The sequence below is a fragment of the Ursus arctos genome, unplaced genomic scaffold (assembly GCF_023065955.2).
Source record: "Ursus arctos isolate Adak ecotype North America unplaced genomic scaffold, UrsArc2.0 scaffold_9, whole genome shotgun sequence".
Lineage (NCBI taxonomy): Eukaryota > Metazoa > Chordata > Mammalia > Carnivora > Ursidae > Ursus > Ursus arctos.
In genome coordinates this window covers 48,451,638-48,477,923 of record NW_026623111.1, presented here as the reverse complement: position 1 = coordinate 48,477,923, position 26,286 = coordinate 48,451,638, and the positions used below count along the sequence as shown (strand labels likewise).

General features: G+C 34.1%; 1 long non-coding RNA gene across 1 annotated transcript in view; it reads right to left on the bottom strand.

Annotated features, from left to right (window-relative positions):
• The window catches only part of LOC130543267 (uncharacterized), a 205,343-nt gene that overhangs the window by 5,317 nt on the left and 173,740 nt on the right, over nucleotides 1–26,286 (bottom strand). The window contains exon 3 of the long non-coding RNA XR_008958486.1: nucleotides 6,526–6,585. This is a non-coding gene — a long non-coding RNA (uncharacterized LOC130543267). The remainder of the gene's footprint in view (nucleotides 1–6,525; nucleotides 6,586–26,286) is intronic.

The window sequence follows — 26,286 nt, the reverse complement described above, 5'->3', positions numbered from 1 at the left end:
CACTGATGAGAGAGAAGAGAGAAATTGAGGGGGAAAATGCCATTTTTAATAGAGATTACCACAATATAACCCATAAATTATGTTATATATCTGCCTAATACTTTAAAATATGAACTAGAGTAAGAGATATACAACTGCTTAGATATGTAAGAAAGTTCACATAAGTGTTCATTGGCAGTACCCTCAGCAAAAGTAACATGGTCAAGTTAAGATAGAGAATAAATTCAGGATATGAGAAACTTGACTAAAGGAATGAGTACAGTAAATGCAGTGACACTGACCTGAGTTAGTATAGCGGCCATGCAAATCAGAGAGATGGTTGGATTTGGAAGCAATTTAGGAGTCAAAATGGCACTGTAATTTACGGGATGTGCAGAATGAGGGAGAAGATGGCATTGAGGATAATATACAACTTTCCGGTATAGTGAAATTAGAGGTAATAACATTCTTTGGATACACCACTTTATATTAACAGTTGATTGTTGAAATTGTATGGGAGGTGGAAGTGATAAGTTTTTTTGTTAATTTTGGGGGGGGGCGGAATATGGACTTTGAGGCATATGTGGAATACTCAAGCAGAATACTCAAGTAGTATCCTTGTTTGTTATCAGAATAATGAATCAGAATTGTTTTCCAAAATACATCATAGAATTTTTAAAGAAAAAAGAATGTGAAGTGACGTAACAGAAATGTAGCTACAAGGAGCAAAAGATGCTAAAAAGTACATTATGTTATTAAATGTTTATTCTTTTTTTTTAAGATTTTATTTATTTATTTGAGAAAGAAAGAGACAGTCAGCAAGAGAGGGAACACAAGCAGGGGGAGTGGGAGAAGAAGAAGCAGGCTCCCAGTGGAGGAGCCTGATGCGGGTACTCGATCCCAGAACACTGGGACCACGCCCTGAGCCGAAGGCAGACGCTTAAAGACTGAGCCATCCAGGCGCCCCTAAATGTTTATTCTTTAAATTAAAAAAGACTCAAGTGCTTAAAACATATAAATTTCTCAAAATGCTTTATAATAATTAAAAATAAATTATTGTACCAACATTTTATTGTTCTATAAAATTGCAGCGAGTAGGGATACTGATTTCATCAATCAGTGCGCAGGGCTTTTTGCATCAAATCAGCTGTTCAACTGCATACCACAATAATATTCCCTTACTTGTGATAATATTTTGTAACAAATACAAAGTTTAATGATGTGAAATAGTTCATCTAAAAAATGTTTTAACGGGGGGCGCCTGGGTGGCTCAGTCGTTAAGCGTCTGCCTTCCGCTCAGGTCATGATCCCAGGGTTCTGGGATCAAGCCCTGCATCAGGCTCCCTGCTCAGCAGGAAGCCTGCTTCTCCCTCTCCCACTCTGCCTGGTTGTGTTCCCTCTCTAGCTGCCTCTCCCCGTCAAATAAATAAATAAAATCTTTTAAAAAATGTTTTAATTGATAAAAGCTATTTCTTAATCTAAATAACCTACATCACAAAGGTATCCAATGTTTTATAACAACTGATTTGAATAAGAATTTTTGTTCAAATGGAGACTTTGTTAACAGTTGATTTCATTGATAATTTTATTTGCAACTTAACTCTTTTAGAAAGGTGAGTTTTGTCCTAATTTATCAGGATTTATATAATTATCTGGAATTCAATTTGTATAATATTTTTCAAATTTTCTCAGAAATTATAAACTAATTTTAAATCACTGTCAAAGACAGTATTTTAAAAATGAAGTCCTTTGTTTCAGGCAAGATCTTAAATCAGAAATGCAAAAAAAATCAAAGAAATGTTTATTTTCTAATTAACTTTAAAAAGTTATTAAAGTTATTAAAAGTTAAAAAATATCGAGAAAAAGAAGAAAAAAGTTTTATCTGGGAATTTCAGGTTTTGAGATACCTTTATTCTGGCTGCCTTTTATATAATGTTAACTTCAGTGTTTATGGCAATATTAAATCAGATTTAATATATAAAAAGCTTTCAAATTAATAATTAGAGTAATATCCAAAAAATGGGTATACATGATGAATATACAATTCATAAACTAGTAATAATACTGGAAAATAAACATATGATATATTCAATTAACTAATAATAAATCTAATGCAACAAAATTTCATATATATTTTAAATAATCATTGTCAAATGTACACAGAATAACACCATTCCATAAATTACTGTCAAGTGTATAAATTGATGTGTATGCTATGAGGAAAAATATGTGAGTATACATTTGCACAAAAAGATGAGTCATGAAATAATAGCAATGAACAAGTGGAATTTGAAATTAACAACACATTATCCTTTATATTAGCATCCAAAAAAATGAACCACTTAATGTATTAATCTAACAAAATATGTACATGATTTATCTGAGAAAAACTACAAAATTGGGATGAATGAAATCAAAGAAGAACTAAATAAATGGAGAGATATTCCATGTTCATGGATTGTATGACTCAATATTGTCAAGATGATAGCTCTTCCCAGCATGATTTATAAATTCAAAGCAATCTTAGTCAAAATCCCAAATATTATTTTGTGGATATCAACAAACGGATTCTAAAGTTTATAGGAAGAGACAAAAGATCCAGAATAGACCACAAAAAACTGAAGAAGAAAAACAAAGTTGGAAGACTGGAACTATCTGACAAGTAGATTAATGGAACAGAATAAAGCCCAGAAATAGACCACATAAATATAGTCAACTAATAGTTGACAAAGGACCAAAGGTAATACAATGGAGCAAAGACAGCCTTTTCAACAAATGCTGCTGGAACAACCAGACATCCACATGCACAAAAGTGAATCCAGACACAAATCTCATAGGTTTTACAAAAATTAACTCAAAAAGGATCCCAGACCTAAATGTTAAATGTAAAAGTTATAAAACTCCTAAAAAATAAAATAGGAAAAAATTGTAGATGACCCTGGTTATGGCAATGACTTTTTAAAATCTCTTTTAACAACGTAAATGAATGATATTAACAGATGGTTTATAGAAAAGTAAATATAAGCAATTCCTAAACAAATGAAAGATTCACAGACTTAGATATAAAAAAAGAAAGAAATGCAAATCAAATCACACTGAAATATGCCTTTTTTCCTGTTGGACTGGCATCAACAAATGTGTGGGGAATCTCTTTTGCATTACTTGGGAGTACAAATTGGTAAAACCTCTCGAGAGATTTGTCAATATCTATAAAAATTATAAATTGTTCTAAAAACTGTATTTCTAATAGTTTTTCTACAGATTTACATGCATATCTGCAAACATCTAGTAATAAATCATGATCCTACTATAAAAGAATAAGAAATCTCTTTATATATCTAAAGATCTATATATAATCTATATATCATGCTATCCTATGGCCTGATTGACAAGGTTTAATATTAAATAATAAAGGCAGGATCCAGAGTATTGGTTCTAGATACATACATTATCTCTGGGGATGTACACAAATAACTGATAATATTGTTTTCTTCTATACTGGAGCTTTGGGTAATTTCTTTTGTTGGGAGGGAATTCTCATTTAATACATCCTTTATTTACTTTGATTTTCAAATTATGTAAATTACTCCAAATAATTGAATAGAATAAAAATTTTTAAAAAAATTTCCAGCATTCGTTTCCCTATAATATAAAAATGCCATTATTGAGGTCATTCTCATATAAAACAAAATTTTGTATAAGGAAGAACTTTTTTATTACTCAAGATTATTATACAAAATATTCATGGAGTGAAAAGAAGAATTGAAATTATGCAACTATGCTTCAGTTATAGTTGTTTGCTTTCAGAAATTTATGTCTTTCATGAGTCATGTGATTTATTTTTAAAATAAAGGATAATGTATAGAGAAATAGTTAAATGCATAGGTTCTAAAATCAGACCGCTTAAGTTACGGAATTAGTTTTGTAGCTTCTGAGTATTATTTTTCTCACTGTTAAAGTGCAGGTAATAATTTATCAATAAATTGCAAAAATTAAAAGGTACAGTTTATATAAAGTATTTGGTATGGCACTGTACAGAATTATATAGTCAGTCAGCTTAGGTCAATTTATACTGGGATAACAAATGATCCACAGCTTTGCTAACTTACAACCACACTCATGTCCATCATGGTTTTTTGCTTTTTTTTTTTTTTTTTAATTTTTAAAACAACACTGTAGGAACAGTTCCTATCTGGATTATTCAGGTCTCAAAGCAGAGCAAAAGGACAAATATGGAAATCATACAACAGCTTCTATAGTGTTTTCATGGAAGTTTACACACACATGTTATTGGCCAAAGAAAATCACATGGTGTAGCAGAAAGTATACTATTCCTTTTAGGGGAAGTTTGATAGGGGGCAGAACATGAGAGAGAGCAGTAGGGACTATTTTGACGTTAATACAATTTACCATGTACAATCAAAAAATAATTATTTCAGCTCTTCGGTATATTTTTGACCGTTATATGTAGTCTAAATTAATAATCTATATATACTTGGTCTAAAGTATTTTAGTTCATTATCTCAATTCTTTCTAGAGGAAATAGGAAATATAAAATAAAAACAAATACAACGGTAAGGATTTTGAAAGTCTACCTTCTAAATTGACATTGTAGCAGCATAAGATTAGGAAAAAAAAACTCATACTAACTCAAACTTTGTAAATGTCCCTGTTGCATAATTTGCAGGCTTATTAAAACTCCTAGTTATAAAAAACTTATCTGTCAAATTCATGAATTTTAAGAGAATATAACTTGTAAGTTATGCCTCTAGTGTTTTGCAAAGCATTTGCTATTTAATATGCATGAAATAATGAGAAGAAGAGAGAGTCAACTGGCACAGCTATGCAACATCTAAGTGGAATTTTGGTCATTGAGAATCAGAATGTTTCAAATGAATTGAGCGTAATAGAATACTGAATGGGTTAAGGACATAAATAAAGATCTGGAAAGTATCTTTCTTATCCTTTTGTTTAAGCCTGTAATTATAGGTGAACAATGCCAACTTTGTTGCGCTCTTAGGGCCCTTGGAATACTCTCTTCTGGTTCTTCCCTTACTACATAAGTCTTTATAATGATACCCTAAGACACCCAAAATAGAGAAAAAAATGTTTCGATCCTGTTTATGGAGAAAGATAAATTGCCTCTGGTACTATTTTCATCTGTTTATGTTTATTTCCCATCCTGCCTCATTAAGACTTCTCTCAGGGCTTCTAATTTTATTTCTTTCAATTAGGCCAAATAGTATATCAAACATACCTTATGTTTAGTCTCTAACATCCCAACAGATCTGATTTATTTTTCATGAGGTAATGTAGTTGTTCATGTTGTATTATGCAATTTTAAAATGAATATATATGATACCATTCATTAGAAAGCATATCATAGAAGAACAAAAGACCTATTGCACATTACTTTAAAATATAATTTGTGTTTTGTTTAGCTTTTCCTCATTTGTTTTGCATCATTTGGGATACACTCATCCTCAAATAATATATAACATAACTTAAAATGCCCCTAAAGTGTATTGGATCATGACATGGTAAGATAGCTCCAGCAATTTTGCTCTTTACTTCTATAGGTAACATGGTTCACTGCCTGAACCTTAACTGGGAGCACAAAGGTTTGCCAATTTTTCTTGGCAAACCACTGCTCTAGACTCATTGATCCAGGTAACATGATCATTACAAACCAATGATTGCCTAGATGAATGCAATTAGTTGTACACCAATCAGAGCCACCTCAAGAACTGAATGTGTACTCATCTTAACTAAATGCATGGGCTGAATAAACACAAAGTTCACAAATATTAGGTTTCTGTAGAAAATGAGGAGGGGAGGAGACTGCAGGGCAGACATCAACAACAGTCAGTCTAACATGTTTTAAAATATTTCCCTTCTTCACTTACGACTTTTAGTCTGATAAATGTTTCTGTGGTAAGGGAGAGTTGTATTATAAGAAATATATTAATCCAAGGTACATTTTAATTGGCCTATATTTTGTTGTTCAGATTTCTGCTGAAAATAACATTTTAAAAGAGCATTCCATCAACCTCTTATTCTGTACCAGAAGAATGGACATCTTTGGAAATAGTCATAGTCTTCAAAAAAATTACAGTACAAACATGTCTATAATGGTAAGATTAGACAAGTGCAATTTCTGCCATGACAGTGACACAGACTCTGTAGAACCATTTTCATTTGTGTTTCATAAAAAAACTACTAACAACTGTCTAGAGCAGTTATAACACTTGCTTCTCATATGACATGGATTGTGTCATGTCAAAATAAGTCAAAATACTATATTCTGCTTTTTTTTTCAGTACTTGACAGAGTCAGGGCTATTTTCGTTATTAAGAAATGAATACTATACACCACATATGTAAACACTCTGTATACATTTCAAAGGTACATTATCCCAAAGATAACTGCTAAAATTATGTGGAAACTACCAATATGAAAATGTCATAATTTAAATAAAATACATAATATGGCATAATAGGTCATGTCAAAGCAAATTTATTGATCTAATATCTCTATATTACTCACCATAAATCCATGAGTCAGATGAAGGCAGAAGATATTACGGATCCCATCCTGCACAGGTGCCTAAAAAAATTCATACACGCTAATTTCACACAACAGGTAGGTAGAATAACCTGGGTTCTGGGGTTAGAATAATCTGACTTTTAGCCCATTACGTTTTTCCAGTTAAGAAAAGGATGTTTATCTATTGGATATACATCAAAATAAAGATTTTACACAGCAAAAAACAAACAAAACAAACAACATCAATAAAATAAAAGGCAATGCATGAATGAAAGAGGATATTTGCAATCCCTTATTGGTAAGGGATTAATATTCTAAATGTATTAATAACGTATACAACCAAAACACACACACACACAACAAATAATCCACTTAAAAAATAGAGGAACTGAAGACTTTTTTTTCCAAAGAAGATATATAGATGGCCAACAGACACATGAAAAGATTCTCAACATCACTAATTATCAAGGAAATGCAAATCAAAATTATAATGAGGTATCACTTTACACATGTCAGAATGGCTAGTATCAAAAAGACAAGAAATAACAAGGGTTGGTGAGGATATGAAGAAAATTGTATTCTTGTGCACTATTGATAGGAATGTAAATTGATGCAGCCACTGTGGAAAACTGTATGGAGTTTCCTCAAAAAAATAAAAATAGGAATATCATATGGTCCAGTAATTCCACTACTGGGTTTTTACTCAAAGAAAATGAAAACACTAATTTAAAAAAGATATATGCTCCCCTATGTTTGCTGCAGCAATATTTATAATAGCCAAGATATGGAAGCAACCTTAGTGTCCATCAAAAGATAAATGGATAAAGAATACACACACACACACACACACACACACACACACATACAAACACACACACAATGGACTACTAGCCATAAAAAATAATGAGATCTTGTCATTTGTGACAACATGGACAGACCTAGAGGGTTTTATGTTAAGTGAAATAGGTCACACAGAAAAAAAACCAAATACCGTATCATTTATGGGGAATCTAAATAATAAAACAAACAAAACAGAAACAGACCCATAAATGTGAAAATAAACTAGTTGGTTGTTAGAGAGGGAGAGGAGGATGGGCAATATGGACGAAGGGGAGTGGAGGTACAGGCTTCCAGTTATTGAATGAGTAAGTCATGGGAATAAAAGGTACAACATTGGGAATATAATCAATTGTACTATAATAACATCGTATCATGACAGATGATAACTACACTTATGGTGAGCAGAGCATAATGTATAAACTTGTGGAATCATTATGCCACACACCTGAGTTAATGTAACATTGTGTGTCAAATACACTTCAATTAAAAAAAAAAAAAAACGTTAAATGCCCAAATGGTCATTAGGTCAATAATTTTTCTTGTTTACATCAGCCTTTTTCTTGATTATCGATACAGCAAATATTCATTAAAAATATTTAGAAAAATGGAATAAAAACATGGAAAGGAAAGTAAAATCAAACAGAATCACTAAACCTAGACAAAATCACCTATTGTATTTTGGTGTGTTTTTTCCTGTTGTAGTGACTAGAAATGTAATTTGGCATTCCTTTTGTCTCTGGAATTTGTTGAATTAATTACATCATATATATGAAATAAGATATTTAAGACATTTTAGTCTTAAGTTGACACTTTTTATATAATTATTTTATATAACATTGCTAGCTATGTCTCTGAGTATCTCTAAAATAAATGATTAAATACGGAATAATTTGTCATATATATGACTCATTTTTTAATTAAAACTTATCTTTTAGAGTATTTTAAGTTCACAGTGAAATTAAGAGGAAGATATAGAGAGTTCCCATATACCTCCTACCTCACACATACAACAGCCTCCCTCACTATCAATATCCCCCACCAGAGTGGTATATTTGATATTTCTGTAAGCTTGAATGACTATTTTCTGGAAATCTCAATCATTCAAACTTTGAGAGAGAGAGAGAAACAGCGTGTGTGTGTGTGTGTGTGTGTGTGTGTGTGTAAGGTGATATGGTTATGACCCCGAAATAAATTAATAATTAGAATGTTAGCATTTGATGCACAATAATTGAAGGCACATCAAAATAAATCTCATGCTTTGGGGCAATTTCAGATTTCTTTTTTTTAGGCCTCATTTCACAAGATGATGAGCCATTGTTTGTTTAGGGTGGGAGATGGGATGGCAGGAAATAGTAAAAATACATAAAAAATGGAGCTTGGCCAGTTTAAAATTGTGTATTTTTAAAACATCTTATTTTCCTCTTTAGAATGTAATCTGTAGTATCTACTAAAGCTTACATTTTAGATATCTTTAATTTGAAATATAATTGGCATAAAAATCCTATCAGTTTCAGGTATACATCATAGTGATTCAGTATGTCTATACATTATGAAATGATCCACATGAAGTCCAATTACTATTTGTCACCATAAAAAGTTATTATATTGTTGACTACATTCCTTACGCTGTACGTTACATCCCTATGACTTATTTAGTTTATGAGTAGAAGTTTGTACCTCTTAATCCCCGCTTCTGAGTATTTACCAGAAGACAGGGAAAACACCAATTTGAAAAGATATATGTACCCCTGGGTTCATTGCAGCATTATCTATGATAGTCACATTTAATATTAATATTTATAATCACTCAACATTTTCAAACGGCCACCCAAAACACTCCTAGAGATACTTTGGAAACCATGACAACTCGCTTAGCCATTAACAAACCTCATAATTATGAATATTAACCAGTTAACTACAAAAAGAAATGTTATTGACAAGTTTTACTCTAATCAATATTTTGTCTGCAAAGGGTTTGGTGAGACTCTTCTAGGAGCTTACTGCCAGTTATGTTCAAGTTTGTATAATAATAATCTATTTTGTGACATGATCAATTGTCAATTTAGAGAATATAAAGACATACAGCAAGAACTCAAACATTATTTTCATGAGAGTTGCATTGTTTTATTTCATTGTCCCATATACTTCTGTTTACCAAGTCCATCAGAATTATATTGGAAACAGACACAAAAATAATACATATTTAAAAACATTTATGGCAACACATAAGTAAACTGTCCCAGTTCTGGTGGTCAGTGTGTACACACAGTAAGAAAGAGAACATTCTGTGAAGTCAAATGGTTAAAGATTTAGCAAGAGAGATGACATATTGTCAGCTCATTACAGTTTTAACCATAATGACACTCATTCAAGTTTTATCCATAATCATAAACATAGTTATTTTCTCCTCCCTCAGAGGAAAATTGTGTTAGAAAAAAAACTAACAGTAAAAGCAAAGGATAAGCAAATGATTCTCTTATGTAAGGCATCAAAGAACAATGGAAAACAAGAACACCCTTATTTTCTCTATTTTTACCTTTATGGTTCCTTTAAAGGTGTACAGCCTAGGAATTATTTCCAAAAGGAAGTGCACTAGGATCATTTTCTCAGATGAAAAATAAGAAAAAATGTCACAAGTGAGTAACTTTGCATGTGAGTGAGGTTTTTTGTTTTGTTTTTGTTTTTTGTTTTTAAGAGCAATGCCTTACTAAGAAAGGGTAAGGACATTTTGAAGTGATGTTTATTAAAAATGATGGCTAATTTTATGTTTCAATTTGGCTAGGCCACAATACCCACGTATCTGGTCAAACACTGGGCTGGATGATGCTGTGAAGGTATTTTTTAGGTGAGATTAATATTTAAATCAGTACACTGATTACCGCCATAATGATAATGGGCCTTATCCAATCAGTTGAAGGGTTTGACAGAAAAAGACAGACTTCTCCTCTGGTCCAAGATGGCAGAGGAGGAGGGCACCTTAGTTTTGTCTGGTGCCAGGGATTCAACTAGAAAGCTATCAAATCATTCTAAACACCTGCAAACTCAACTGGGGATCTAAGAAAAGAAATGCTGCAATTCTACAAATAGAAAAGTGACCATTTTCTGCAAGGTAGGAGGTGCAGAGAAGTGAATCTGCGGTGATATATAGGAAGACAAATAGGGGTAAGAGGGTGGGAGGGAGCCTCTGTAAGCTGACTACTGGAAATAATACTGCAGCAGAGCGCAAAATCAGAACTTTAAGAAGTCTGTCCTGGTGAGGGATGTCCCTGATGGACAGGCGCTCAGGTGGTGAAGTGGGGCAGATTCCTAGGTGGGACAGTGTGGTCTCAGGATCCCCAGGGTCACAGGAATAATGGAGGTGCTTGAGTATGGCAGAGTTCCCAGGCACTGGAGCTGGGAAGCTGGCTGCAATCAGAGAGCCCAGGAGTGGGCTTCCAGCTCCGTGTTGCCATAAACCATGAACCAGGGCATGATCAGGTCACTGCTCTCTGAGCAGGGTCCCAGCAAGCAGCAGAACTATGGCAAAACCACCCTCCTTCCCCCAGGAGGAGCAGAGTGGGTGTGTGACACATCTGCAGTGTTTGGAGACTCAAAGCAGGGTAGCATGCCTACTATAGAAATGCTCAGTCACAGGCGGGGTGAGCACAGAATATGACAGGAGACCAGGGAGATAGGAGTGATTGACTGCTTTTCCCCTGAGGGTGCACTGAGGAAAGGGACCCCAGCTTTCAGCTCTGGGGCTGGAGACGGGAAGGCCACCATTTTCATTCTCATCTAAAGCAACACAGAAAGCCTTCAGGGAACAAAAGCCACATAGAGCAATTGGGAGCAGATTACTTAGCCTGGTCCCCTGGCAAGGATGGTGCAATTCCACCTGGGGCAAAGACACCTGAGAATCAGTGCAACAGGCCCCTCTCCCAGAAGATCAGCAAGAACATATGGTTAAGACCAAGTTTACTAATCACACAGCAATGCAAAACTCCAGCACTAGGGCAAAATAGTATATAGAATTCGTGTTTCTTTTTTCTTATGGTTTTTTAGTCTTTCAATTTTAATTATTTTTCTTTTCTTTTCAAACAATTTCTTATTTTATCAACCCTTTTTTAAGTCACTTTTTAAATTTTCATTTTAACAGTTACATTCTATCCTTTCTCCGTATTTAATTTTATTTTTGTACATATAGAAGTTTTTTCTTTCTTTACAATTTTTGGATGTCGTATCTTCTAAGAAACAGACCAAAATACACCCAGGATATTATGTATTGCTCTGTTCTGTTCACCTATCTGATTTTATTCTCTTTCTTTTTTTTTTTTTTTAATTTTATTTGTTTAAGTTTCAGGTGTCTTCTGATTTGTTTCATGTATATTTCTCTGGGGTCGTTGTAGCCATTTCAGTATTCTGTTTTCTTGTTCATCTATTCTTCTCTGGAGAGAATGACAAGATGGAAAAACTCACCTCAAAAAAGAGAACAAGAGGCAGTACTGACTGCCAGAGACCTAATCAATATGGATATAAGTAAGATGTCAGAACTAGAGTTCAGAATAAGCATTATAAAGATACTAGCTGGGCTTAAAAAAAGCTTAGAAGAGACTAGAGAATCACTTTCTGGAGAAATAGAGGGAATAAAATCTAATCAAGTTGAAATCAAAAAGGTTATTACTAACTTCTAGGATAAATGAGACAGAAGAGAGAATTAGTTATATAGAAGACAAATGATGGAGAATAAAGAAGATGAGAAAAAGAGATAAACAACTACTGGATCATATGAGAAGAATTCCAGAGATAAGTGAGACCATAAAGTGAAACAATTTTAGAATAATTGGGATCCCAGAAGACCAGGAGAGACAGAGAGAGAGAGAGAGAGAGAGAGAAAGAGAGTGGCAGAGGGTATATTGGAGCAAATTATAGCTGAGAACTTCACTAATCTGGGGAAAGAAACAGGCATTCAAGTCCAGGAGGCACAGAGAACCCCCTCAAAATCAACAAAAATAGGTCAACACCCTGACACATAATAGTGAAGCTTGCCAATCTCAGAGACAAAGAGAAAATCCTGAAAGCAGCTCAGCACAAGAAGTCCTTAACCTACAATGGCAGAAACATTATATTGGCAGCAGACCTATGCACAGAGACCTAGGAGGCCAGAAAGGGCTGGCATGATATATTCAGGGTAATAAATGAGAAAAATATGCAACCAAGAATACTTTATCCAGTAAGGTTGTCATTCAAAATAGATGGAGAGATAAAAAGCTTCCAGGACAAACAGAAACTAAAAGAGTTTGTGATCACTAAACTAGCCTTGCAAGAAATATTAAAGGGGATCCTTTAAGTCAGGAGAGAGCCCAGAAGTAACATAGACCAGAAAGGAACAGAAACAATCTACAGAAACAGTGACTTTACAGGTAATACAATGGCACTAAATTCATATCTTTCAATGGGTACTTTGAATGTAAATGGAATAAATGCTCCAAACAAAGCACTCATGGGTATCAGACTGGATAAAAAAGCAAGACCCGTCAATATATTGTCTGCAAGAGACTCATTTTAGACCCAAAGGTACATCCAGATTGAAAGTGAGGTGGTGGAAAACCATTTATCATGGTAATGGACATCAAAAGAAAGCTGCAGTAGCAATTCTTATATCAGACTAATTAGATTTCAAACCAAAGACCATAACAACAGATAAGGGAGGACACTATATCATAATTAAAGGGTCTATCCAACAAGAAGACCTAACAATTGTAATTATTTATGCCCCTAACATGGGAGCAGTGAATTGTATAAACCAATTAATAACAACAGTAAAGAAACACATTGGTCATAATACAATAATACTAGGGGACTTTAACACCCCACTCACTGCAATGGACAGATGATCTAAGCAGAAGATCAAGAAGGAAACAAGGGCTTTGAATGACACACTGGACGAGATGGACCTCACAGATATATTCAGAGCATTCCATCCTAAAGCAACAGAATACACATTCTTCTTGAGTGCATATGGAACATTCTCCAAATAGATCACATACTGGGTCACTAATCAGGTCTCAACTGTTACTGAAAGACTGGGATTCTTCCCTGCATGTTTTCAGACCACAATCCTTTGAAACTTGAACTCAGTCACAAGAGGAAATTTGGAAACACTCAAATACATGGAGGTTAAAGAGCATGCTACTAAAGAATGGATGAGTCATCCAGGAAATTAAAGAAGAATTTAAAAAATTAATGGAAACAAATGAAAATCAAAACGCAACTGTTCAAAATCTTTGGGATGCAGCAAAGGTGGTCCTAAGAGGGAAGTATATAGCAAAACATGCCTTTCTCAAGAAACAAGAAAGGTGTCAAATACACAAGCCAACCTTACACCTAAAGGAGCTGGAGAAAAAACAGCAGATAAAGTCTAAACCCAGCAGGAGAAGGGAATTAATAAAGATTAGAACAGAAATCAATGAAATAGAAATCAAAAGAGCAGTACAACAGATCAACAAAATTTGAAAGAATTAATAAAACTGATAAAGCCAGACCTGTAAAAAGAGAGAGAGAGAGAGAAAGAAAGTAACTAAATAAATAAAATCATGATCAAAAAAGGAGAGATCACAACCGACCTTGAAGAAATACAGTTATAAGAACATACTATGAGCAACCATATGCCAACAAATTAGGCAATCTGGAAGAAATAGATGCATTCCTAGAGACATACAAACTACCAAAACTGAAACAGGAGAAAATAGAAAAGGTGAACAGACCCATAGCCAGCAAGGAAATTGTAGCAGTTACCCAAACTCTCCCAAGGAACAAGAGTCTAGGGCTGGATGGCTTCCTGGGGGAATTCTACCAAACATTTAAAGAAGAATTAATACCTATTCTAAAGCTGTTTCAAAATATGGAAATTGAAGGAAAACTTCCAAACTCTTTCTGTGAGGCATTACCTTGATCCGTAAACCAAAGACCCAAATGAAAAGGAGAATTGCAGACCAGTACCTTTGATGAACATGGATGCAAAAATTCTCACCAAAATACTACCCAATAGGATTCAACAGTACATTAAAAGGATTATTCACCATGACCAAGTGGGATTTATTCCTGGGCTGCAAGGGTGGTTCATCTGCAAATCAGTAATTGTGATACAATACATTAATAAAAGAAAGGACTAGAACCTAATAGTCCTCTCCATAAATGCAGAGAAAGCATTTGACAAAGTACCATCTGGCAAGACTCTTATGGAAATACTACTCCAAGCTACTATTAGTAAAATTTTAAACAACGAAAAAAATGATTAAGAACAAATGTAATTTAAAAATTCAATTTGAAGACAGTTCTAGCCCATCACAGTCTAACAATGTCTTTCACAATTTTTACTCCAAACTACCTTTTATTTGGCTGCTTTAGTTAATCTTTTTTTTTTTAAGATTTTATTTATTTATTTGCCAGACAGAAAGAGAGAGCATGCCACGCACAAGCAGGGGGAGTGGCAGGAAGAGTGAGAAGCGAGCTCCTTGCTCCTGCCAAGCAAGGAGTCCGATGCGTGACTCAATCCCAGCACTCTGGGATCATGACCTGAGCCAAAGGCAGACGCTTAATGGACTGAGCCACCCAGGCATCCCTGCCTTAGCTAATCTTTGCAAATATTGTCATGTGGTACTCATTACAGTTTATACTTAAGTTTATTTCAGTGGTCATTTGATCATTCTACCCAGTTAGAATATGAGTTCCAAAACTCGTAGGACCTTGAAAGTTTTAACCACCAATATGTTCCTAGTGTGTAGCAGAGTCTGGCATATAATAGATATTCAGATAACTTTGACTAACTGAATAAATAAAATATTTAATAAAAAATTTTATGTATCTTAATAGGCATCTAAATGGTTGAAATTATTGTGTATATGGATGTTTACTTACTATGCTATTTATTAATTTATTTAATTTTTAAGTATTTATATGTACCTTAAATTTTAAGAAAAAGTGAACGCTTTTTCTAAAATACCTGCTGTATGTTAACAGTATACTCTGACTCACACATACATATGTAATTTAATCATTTTAATATCCTAGTTACAGCTATAGAAAATAAATTTGAATTTCTCTGAGCAAATATACAGAAGATAGCTTTGTAATATTATACATTTCTGAAGGCAGATGAGAAACAATGTTGATTGGATTAACTTTGAACAAGAACGATACCATTATAATTGTCCTGACACAGTCTGAGAAAATATGTTCAAATCATTTTTTTGGGGGGGGTGGGGGTAGGGGGGGTAAATCTACCTAAAGTAGAATTATGCATAATCATCTGAAATGTCAGACTAATATTCTGACAGTTTCTAATAGCATTTATAGCATATGTTAAAAATTCCTTTTTAAGAAAATTTTGAGATACATGTTAGGGGAAAATAATTAATTAGGTGATTATAAAATATTCCCAAAAATGTTATATATTTACATTTTTTCATTATATTTTTTAATATCTCCAATATTCAAAAACTAATGTGTTTCCCAAATTGCCCATTCAAATTTAGGATTATCTTTTAAACTACCCTTTGATATGATAAATCAAATACCAACCATTATTGGTATTTTTACTTCTACAAAGTTACACAGAAAAAAATCTAAATATTTGTACCCAAAATTATGTAATATATTTGAAAATAAGGAAAGATTCATAATTTGTTCCCATTACAAAAAAAGTGACACATATTCTTATATAAAGTATGCGCTCTATGTCGGCACGCAAAACTCAGCAAGTTAACTATCCTTTTCCTTAAAATTTGGATGTTACACTCTGGTTTTTCCCTTTACATCTGACCCTTCCCAGTCTTCTTTGCTAACTCTGTCTTATTCACTGAATCACTAAATATCAAGCTCTTTAGAACCTTCTTCTAACCTCATCTCTTCTCTCTATATACTTTATTCCCAGATGATCTCATCTATTTCTGTGAATTATGAATAACAATCTATCCATTGATGGCATTTAAATATGGATCCCCAGGGCAAATATATGTGTTGAGTTTAGCCATATACCCGGAGGCTTACTAGATACTTCTACCTAGATGACACAGAAGTATCTTAAATGTAACATGCATTGAATTGTTGATTTTTCCCTCAAACCTTCTTTAACCTCAATCTTCTATATTTCACTGGATAATCTCAATTTTCTTTGACCCAAAGCAGCAATCTAAGCATCATTTTTTAAAAAATTTAATAGCTTGTTGATTTATTTCTTGCTATTGCCTCTTTCTATTCCATCTAGACCAGAGTTTCTTGGTGCTGGTACCAGCAGTATTTCCCCTAGTTGCAACAATCAAAAATGTTTCTGAGCATTGCTGAATGTCATCTGGGGACAAAATTTCTCCTAGTAGAGAATTAATGCCTATATAGTCAACTCCATAAGAATAAAGATAATTTTGCTTCTCTACTGTATCTCCAAAAACCTACAATGGTGGCAGATATATAATATACTTTATAAATACATTTGCTTAACTAATTGTCTAGTTTTTGATACATTGTTGCCATAGCATTGTGCACAGAATATAGACTATTTTTGATGAACAGGAAAAAAATTAAAAAATAAAAATAACATATTTCAGTGCAGTGCTAAGTGCAATAGTTTTTCAGTTTTAGTATCTATCATTACCAATTATTTCTGTATCTTATACTGCTGGGAGAAATATAACCATGGGAATTTGGGAGTTTTTCTCTGTTGACCTAAGTATAGCACCCAACACAGATTTCTCTCAAACTGAGAACTGCTGGTGTTCACCTGATGACTCAGATGCAATCAGTGTAAAAAATATTATTTGTGAAATACAATTCCAAGGTACTTTCCTTCTCTTCTGTTACTTGGCAAAACACCTCAATTGTAATACTATTCTTATTTTTGTTGTTGCTTCTGCAGACATTTTTAGATTATAAAGTAGCCATTTACCCTGTCAGTGAGGGCTACAGATTTCTGCAATATGACTTTCAAATATTGTCTGACCCATATTTTTACCATTTTATTCTATTTTTGACAATGACACTAACTATAAAAAATTATATCTACTGGAATTGAAAACTATGATTAAAACTTATGCAATCTTGACTATAAAATTATAAAATATTTAGTATTTTATATAAAATATTATAAAATATTTACTATTATCCCAAATTTAAAAATAAATAAAGAAATCATAAGGTTAAGCAATAGCTAAGGTAGATACTGTTGAAGCAGCTAGTGAATGATAGAGTACAGATTCAAAGCCGATTCACTTTTATTTCAAATTTCGTATTTTAAATTATTATATCTATACTGCTTAATGTAAGTAGGCACTGACTCATGGTATCAGGGATACCATAATCAATCAAAAATTCAAAATGGCAGACAAAAACCTTAAGGTGGTTAATTTTGTTATGTAAATTTCACCCCAATTAAAAAGAAAGAGGAACGAAAGAACAAAAGAATGAATGAAAGAAAGAAAGGAAGGAAGGAAGAAAGGAAGGAAAAGGAAAAAAAAAGCATGGCACTAAGCCACTTACATGCTACTTGTTGATAATATCCAATTCATTCCAACTTGGAAACAGCAATATTTCATTTCACCCTGACTAGTATTACATACATTTTGGCTATGTTTCTGCTAAAAAAATGTCTGATCTGCTGACATTTACCTTGAATCCAAGAATACAGTTGTATCAGTGGAAGTGTGGTGGGCACCTGAGAGGGATTCACTGACCCTGCTGAGTCGCACACCATCCAGAGTCAATGACTTGATAATAGCAATAAAACAGACTTTTGAAGGCATAAATGGGGTTTCAGCTTGAAGATGACACCCTACAAGGACAGGACACAATGCTTGAGAATGCAGCATGCGCTTTATACCACCGATCACTATATGACGACCAGTAGGTAAAATATATGAACTCAGAAAGCATAGTATAGAAATACAAGTATCCACTTACCAACACTCTAACTTGGGGAATCTATCTTTAGCCTTCCTGAAATTTTAGGAATCTCTGTGTGTCTAGAATGACTACTTCATAGATTTGGGGTAGACATGTATTTCCAAAAGGAAACAGTGAGATTCCTAAATCTAAGACTATGGTCAACTTGTTTACTTCATGTCAGTAGACCATGAAGCAAATAAAGGAGTTATTGACTCTTATTGTCATAAAGGTTCTGGGCTGTTGCCCCATATAATGGGGATATGGAAGAATATATGAGGCACTCAGGTCATCCTCTAGGACACCTCTTGAAATTCGAATGTCCAGCTTAAATGCAACTCAGCAAATACAGCAACCATTGCATGATAGGGGTATGGTAATAAGAAATGTAAAGCCCTCTGGGGCACCTGGGTGGCTCAGTCATTAAGCGTCTGCCTTCGGCTCAGGGCGTGATCCTGGTGTTCTGGGATCGAGCCCCACATCAGGCTCCTCCGCTGGAAGCCTGCTTCTTCCTTTCCCACTTCCCCTGCTTGTGTTCCCTCTCTCACTGGCTGTCTCTCTCTGTCAAATAAATAAATAAATAAAATCTTTAAAAAAAAATGTAAAGCCCTCTGAGGTGAGAATCTGGGTCAACTCACCAGAAATACCAATGGAAACGCAAGTTGATGGGGCACCTGGGTGGCTCAGATAGTTAAGCATCTGCCTTCAGCTCAAGTCATGATCCCAGGGTTCTGGGATCGAATCCCACATTTGGCTCCTTGCTTGGTAGGGAGTCTGTTTCTCTCTGTCCCTCTACTCTTCCCCCTGCTTGTGCTCTCTCACTCTGTTAAATAAATAAATAAAATCTTAAAAAAAAAAAAAGAAAATGCAAGTTGAGATTGAAAGTTATTAAGAATGGGTGCTAGGAATGGTAAAAAAGTGATGAATACTAGCCAAGGCTTTAGGAAAAACTAACTACAGTAGTGAGGTTACTGTTTGTCTAACTAGCCCTCTTCTTTTCGATTTCCTCCAAATTATGGTCAACATCAAATTATAAACCTGAAGAAACTTTGCCTCAGTTGTGTAATTTAGTATAAGAAGCAAGTGTATCTTTGTGGTGCAGGGCAAGGGCTATAGTGGGTATTCGTGATGCCCCGCCCCAGTCATTTTTACCAACTTATGCACCTATACCCCAGCCACTGTGAGTGTTGGCCGATGACAACTCAGAGAACTGTCTTTTCTGGAGAATGGCCATTTGTCAAATGGAAGGCACCATTCTCACAAGACTATACTCCCCATACACATATACTAGGGCATCTCTCAGTCAATGAATGACTATCATGGGGTACGTAAGACCACTCATGTGTCCTAAAGGTGGGACTAACTCCTAGGTGTAATTTTTACTCCAGATTATTCCCATGGGACCAGCTTGAATGTTATCTCCAGCTGAGACCACATTTTTGCTTTGTTTCTTATCTGACCCTTTTGTGCTTTCTTTTATTGTTATTATTTTTAGTAATCTCTACGCTCAATGTGGGGCTTATACTCACAATCCTCAGATAAAGTGGCATGCTTTTCTGACTGAGCCAGACAGGCACCCTGTCGTATGTGCCTTTTTAATTCAATTTCCCCTAATGGTACTTCTCCAATACGTCGCTTAAATGAGAATCCTTAAGTCTCAGCCTCTAGTTTAGAGAACCATACCTGAGACAACGTTAATAATGGTGTGAGCTTGTAAACACTTAAGTCTTGTTTGCAGCATATTACAAGCAAAATTTGCAGTTGGTTTTATTACTGTGAATAATGAAGTATATTTTGAATAATGCTTGTTAATGTATTGTCTCTCCCCAAGATTAGTGTTTTATAATTTCACTTTATTTCCATAGGAAAGCTGTCAGTTTGTGAAAAAATTAACCATAAAAAAATAGAGGTTAAATAAAGGTAAGCAGCTTACTATGGATGTTCAGTGAATACTGCTGATTAAATATTGATAGGAATATCTTAAGATGAGATGGTGTCTGTAAATGAAAAGAGTAAACACCATCAAAATACATTTCACTCAGCATCCATCACAGGACCTGCCATGTACTGACAAATTTTTGTAAGCTCGGCTGAAAATTAATTAGAAATACAGAAGAAAAAAAATACAATAATTTGGCATTTTATATAGATGAAACATTAAATAGAAAAAGAAAACCTAACATCTAGGGCTAGAAGGCTTGAGATATTCTAACTGCCAAATCCACATGCAACTTGACCCCAGTCAGGTAATTTAGCCTATTTTGACCTAGGACATCACATCTGTAAAATATCAAAGTGACTTTTCACTGTACTACTTTGGAACCAATTCTATGAGAATTATTGTCATTGTTTGCATGCTACTTAAAAAATTTTTTTAAACCATGTGATACAAAATGAAAAACTAACTGAAGAGAATTTAAACTTTCATGGCTGGACTATTCTCTATAGGAACAATAAAAAAATCAAACGAGCACAAAGGAAATATGGGGTAGAATATTATGCCTGACACTATTTAGGTAGATGTTAATTTTCAGAAAGCCATACAAGTACCATTCAATTCTTCCAGCAACTGGAAGAAAGAATAAAATGAATCATAATAAATTTTATCTCTCTTTTTTTTTACATCCAAGACTCACAGGTTACCAAAAAAATCTTAATTAATATATTTATTAACTGAATGTAATGATGACTGTCAATGTATAAAATGTGACAACCACAGTCATAGCAAATAATAAGAAGACAAGCAAATTCAATTTGGGAAACAAATTTAGTTATTTTAGTCACTCTCCACTTGTCACAACTGGCAATACTTTACCAGAAAAGATATTAGTATACTGCACTGATATAATTAATACTACTGAAAATTCAAAGAAGCCAGATAATATGAATGGATTTTGTACACAAAGCAAACAAGCAAGCTTGTAAAGATTCTAAAGAAGAAAAAAGTCAAGGCTTGTGGATTTTATAGCAATAATTATTTTACTGAGCTTTTTAAATGTCTGTGTCAAAAGTTCAGACATGTACTTTGTAATTTTAAATGGAGTTGGCTCTTAAAATAAGATCTGCCATTTAGGTGTAAAACAATAACATTGGGATATCAGAGTAAGTAATTATCTGCTCAAAAGCTTTAGAAAAGTCTTCCAGTTATTCTGTCAGCCTGTGGTAACAACACAAAGTCACTAAGGAGAAGGCTAAATTCTAAAATCCTGTCCTTCTACTGTCTAGGAGGTACTTTTGTCAAGGTCTTATTTTTGTTGATTTTTTTTAACCAGTAAGTTGGAGATAACTTTTTCCCTAAGATCTGTGTAGATGAAATGTCACCACTGTCTTTTCCCCAAGCCTCGTCTTTCAAAACAGCGTTCCCCTGGCAGTAGTAAGGATGGGATCATACAAACTGCTCAGCACAAGGGTTCCCTCCTACTCATTTCGAGGAGGGGAAAAAAAGTCTATCTGAGGTCAAGTTATGGAGAACATCACTGGAAATAACAACCGTATATATCAGGAGGTATATTTGCTAAAACCAATAAAAAAATAAGCACCCTCACATTTCCTGAATTATGAAATTATGTCTAGAATTCTAACACTCTATAAAGAAAGAGATGGTGAAGACTCAGTTTACACGGTAACAAGCTAAGTGTATTTCAAGATGCCTCATTCGATATATTAGATTTGATGTTCTCTGAAGGCCCCTTTTCAGATAGAATTTGAAATCTTTTCATGCAGTGTATAACATGTGGAGCTCATTTTCGTTGGTAAGTGGAAAAGCCAAAACCTCACCTCTTCGGTGTGTGGTGTTGGTTCTACCTCCACTCCCCTGAATCTTAGTTTCCTCACTGGCAAACTGAAGCTATTAATACTATCCTATCTATTTCCTAGTGGTTTCTTAAGGGTAAAAAAAAAAAAAAAAAAAAAAAGAAAAGCATACTTAATGTAAAAGTGCGTAATTATGTAATGTAAAAATATGTTTGGTGAACATCACTCAGCTCTGTAAACTGTAAGAATACCTTGTACCTTGAACCAGTTTATCCCCACAGTTTAATCACTTCTGTGGCATTATGTTTGCATCATTCTGCTCCTTGCAGTTTTCATTCAAACATTTCTCTTGGAATACTTTCTGTGCCAGTCCACAAAGTTTTATTATTTTTAACTGTTAAAGAATATGGCAAAAATATACTATACTTAGACAACTCTCTATCTTACTATTGCAAACAATGACGAAATGAGCACCCCTTATGAAGCAAAGGGTTATAATCACTTCGAATTAACAGATTATCTTAATTACTGAACAATGGTGGCGCCTGGGTGACTCAGTCTGTTAAGGTCTGACTTAGGCTCAGGTCATGATCTTGGCATCCTGGGATCGAGTGTGTGTCCAGCTCTGTGCTCAGCAGGGAGTCTCCTTGTCACTCTCTCTACCCCTCTGCCCCGCACCCTGTTTATGCTCTTTCTCTCTCTCAAATAGATAAATAAAATCTTATAAATAAATAAATAGTAAATAAATAAAATTACCAAACAATGTGACCATACAAATTTAAAGAATCTCCAATCAATATGCATATCGATTTTCCACGTTTTTGCCAAAAATTTAGACTATCAAAATTTCACATTTGTAATAATTTGATATGTGGAAATAGTCCAATTAAAAAATGATATATAAATTACCTGCAGAAAACTGGTACATACCATAAGAATTCAATGAATTATTACAAAGTGAACAAATACAAGTATAGAAATAAAAGGCTGCCACAACTCAGCAGGCCCCCAAGAATGGTTTCTCCCAAACACCAGTCTTTCCTTGTTCCCAAATTAAATTTCATCCTGATGTTTTACACCACATATTAGTCTCCAAAAAGTTTGAATAAATCCCCTAGTAATTATAAATATTAAACTATAGGCTATTTGGTATTACCCCATCAAATTAACTTGACATCTTTGTTGAAAATCAATTGAACATATAAATGGGAGTGTTCTCTATTCTATTTTAGTTGATTAAATATATGTCTATCCTTACACCAGTACTACATTGTCTTGATTATTCTAGCTTTATACTAAATCTTATAATCACACAGTACATATCCATCAACCACGTCCTTCTGCTTTAAGATCATTTGGGCTACCCTAAGTCCTTTCTCTTTCAAAATAAACTTTGGAATAAGATTGTCAATTTCTCCAGAAAGGCTGATAGGATTTTTAAAGCAACCGTATATGAATTAACAAGGAATGTGTTAAGAATTGCTCTGAATCTCTAGATCAATTTGGAGGACCTGCCTTCTACAAAATACTGTCTCTCCCAATCCATGAGAATGATACTGTCTATATAGTTAAGACTTTTAAATTTCCATTTGCAATATTTTGTAGTTTTTCAAATTATGTTTTGAACAATTTTCAATGTCTACAGAGGATTGTAATTTCTACCCCTAAAATACAATTTATATTTTTTTGAGACTGATAAAAGAAATTTTAAATGTTCATATATTAGGCCTTAATGAAAGTCCAATGAATTCCATAATGTAGAAATCATTTAGACCACGGCTTAATTTGAGAGGTTCTGTTCATGGTATGGGACGAAAGGGATTATTCACCAAGGGGTTCCCAAACCCTACTACCTGCAGGAATTAGCAGAACCTGGGACTGAATTTTGAAAGGGATAGACAGGTAGAGTGTCACAGTATACAACTTTTCAAGAGTTGATTTAAGGGGCACTCTCAGAATTCAGGATTTAATAACCTGGTAATGTCATCTTGTGTCAACTCTAATTTTCTACTTGAATAGTTTTCTAAAACTTCAGGGAAAAAAATGCAAATAAAATGGAGATTATGGAACTTCCTTGGTAGATAAAAAGAAAGGGTTTGGAAATGCCCAGGGATATGGGCATGTTATGCTGTAAAGCCAGAAAATCCACAAGATAACTATGTTTTCAGAAAGAGCAAAAGTGCTCCTTTTACTAGATTGATAAGGGGAGCAACACTATTATTGAAAATCTTGGTGGTGACAGTCCTCTCTGGGTCAGGACTGATTGTAGAGGATGCTGCTATGAACTTGACTCCCAAGTACTGAAGAAACAGAGTCCTGTTAGTCTCACTTGACACAGGGATTCGTGTCAGTGGTTAATAGATCATGGTCTCTACGGATGAGATAGATAGGAAGCCATTAAGTACATTGATTAACTTTTATAACCAAAATACAAAGAGTGGGTAAGCAGAGACTGATGCCCACTGTAGCAATGAAAAATTATCTGTAATTTAGTTTCCAGACACGATCAAGTTCTCAGAGTCAATAACATTAAGATTGAAAAATAAAAACAAAAAAGTAGTCCCCCTATTCCCAGGAAACACTGACAACTCATTATAGCCAGGATATTAGGAATGTTTTTCAAACTATTTAATCAATTTACGACAAACATATAGTCATAGTAATAAGTAACAAGTAAGCACCAGGAGGAATTGTAAACCAGTATAATCAATCGATGACAACTTGATTCAGTAACCATCCTAGCCAACTGGTGCAGCCTCACACTTTGAACACCAGCCAGTGTGGTAGACACTCCAGTGAACACAATTCTAAGACTGAATATCAACATACACCTGCTTTAAACCAACACCAAACACATCTGCAGATAACACACACCATGATTTTAGACTGATATTAACCACACCTGTGTTTTTAAGCAATATAACCCCAAACTCTTTCCCCAACACTTATACAGGATCAGCAGTATGGTGTGCTCAATGAGTTCACATCTGACCAGCTCTCTTTTATTTAAGTAAGCTAGAAATCCCATCTCATCATTTTATATATTGAGATATATTCTTATCCTTTGACAATGCTGGTTGTTCCCTCAATATCATATTGACCATTGTGTGGCATCATTCCATGGTACCTGCACATAAACAGAAACTAGACACGTTCTCCTGCCCCCTGTAAACAAATTCCTTTTATTCTTTCAGTTTGCTGCCACAAGAGTTGGTCTCTAACGTGATCTAAGCTCTGGTTCTTTTTACTGAGATTTTAGTGCTGCATTAGTTTTTTTAAGCTAGACGTTGTCACTAACAGATTTTAAAATTTGATTGTGTTAAAGTGATTTGATTTTTTTTGTTGGGAGGTGAAACACGTATAAATAATTACACCTGAGTCTTGGTGTAGAGTTTTGTTTGTACATATAGCATTTGGTGAAATTTTTGCTGTTAACCTGCTTAGTCTAATATTGTTTGCCTTGATTTTGCTTTTTGTGTCTGTGTGTGTGAGATTATTTGTACAAAAACATACATCCTGTGCTTTAGTTTTGTCTTGGATTTTTTCCCAAATATTTTGATACTTTTCTTTCTTGAATGCTTACACTCCACAGAGAACAGATAAAACAAAATTATAAAATCTACAATCAAACCTGTCTCTGAAGACTAACAGCTGAAGGTAGACTAGATTGACCAACTCATGCAAAGGTAATTGGTCAAGTTTGGCCTTGAGTCTCTAAAATACTATCATGAAACATTCCTGTTTTGACAAATTTTGCAAGAAAATGCCTTTATCTAATTCAGATTTGAGAATCAATACTTGCTAGGTCAATGATAACACTGTCCCGTTAAAGCCTGTTTGGTGAGCAATTCCAAAAGAATGTACATAAGCATCAACTTTGACAGATTTTTTGGACGTTTTACTTTTTGTTATGGATTTATCTATTTGAAATCTGTAACCCACTCCTGGTAGAAATCTTTCTTTCTAGATGCATTTTTAATATAATGAAAACTCTTACGCTTATCTTGGAAAATGACAAAGTTATATTTTTACCTGAATAACAATGGTCATTTTGGGAAAATGTTGATATGTGAAAATTAATGCACTTAAGAACTGCAAAAATCTCTACAAATCATATCCCAAATTTCGTAGGATCTAAAAATTCTAATACTCTAGGGAATAGGAGTAGTGAGAATGTACATCTTTGCCTAGTTCCCGATTTTATGAGGAAAACATTGAATCTTTCATTATTAAATTTAAAGGTAGCTTTTCTTAAGG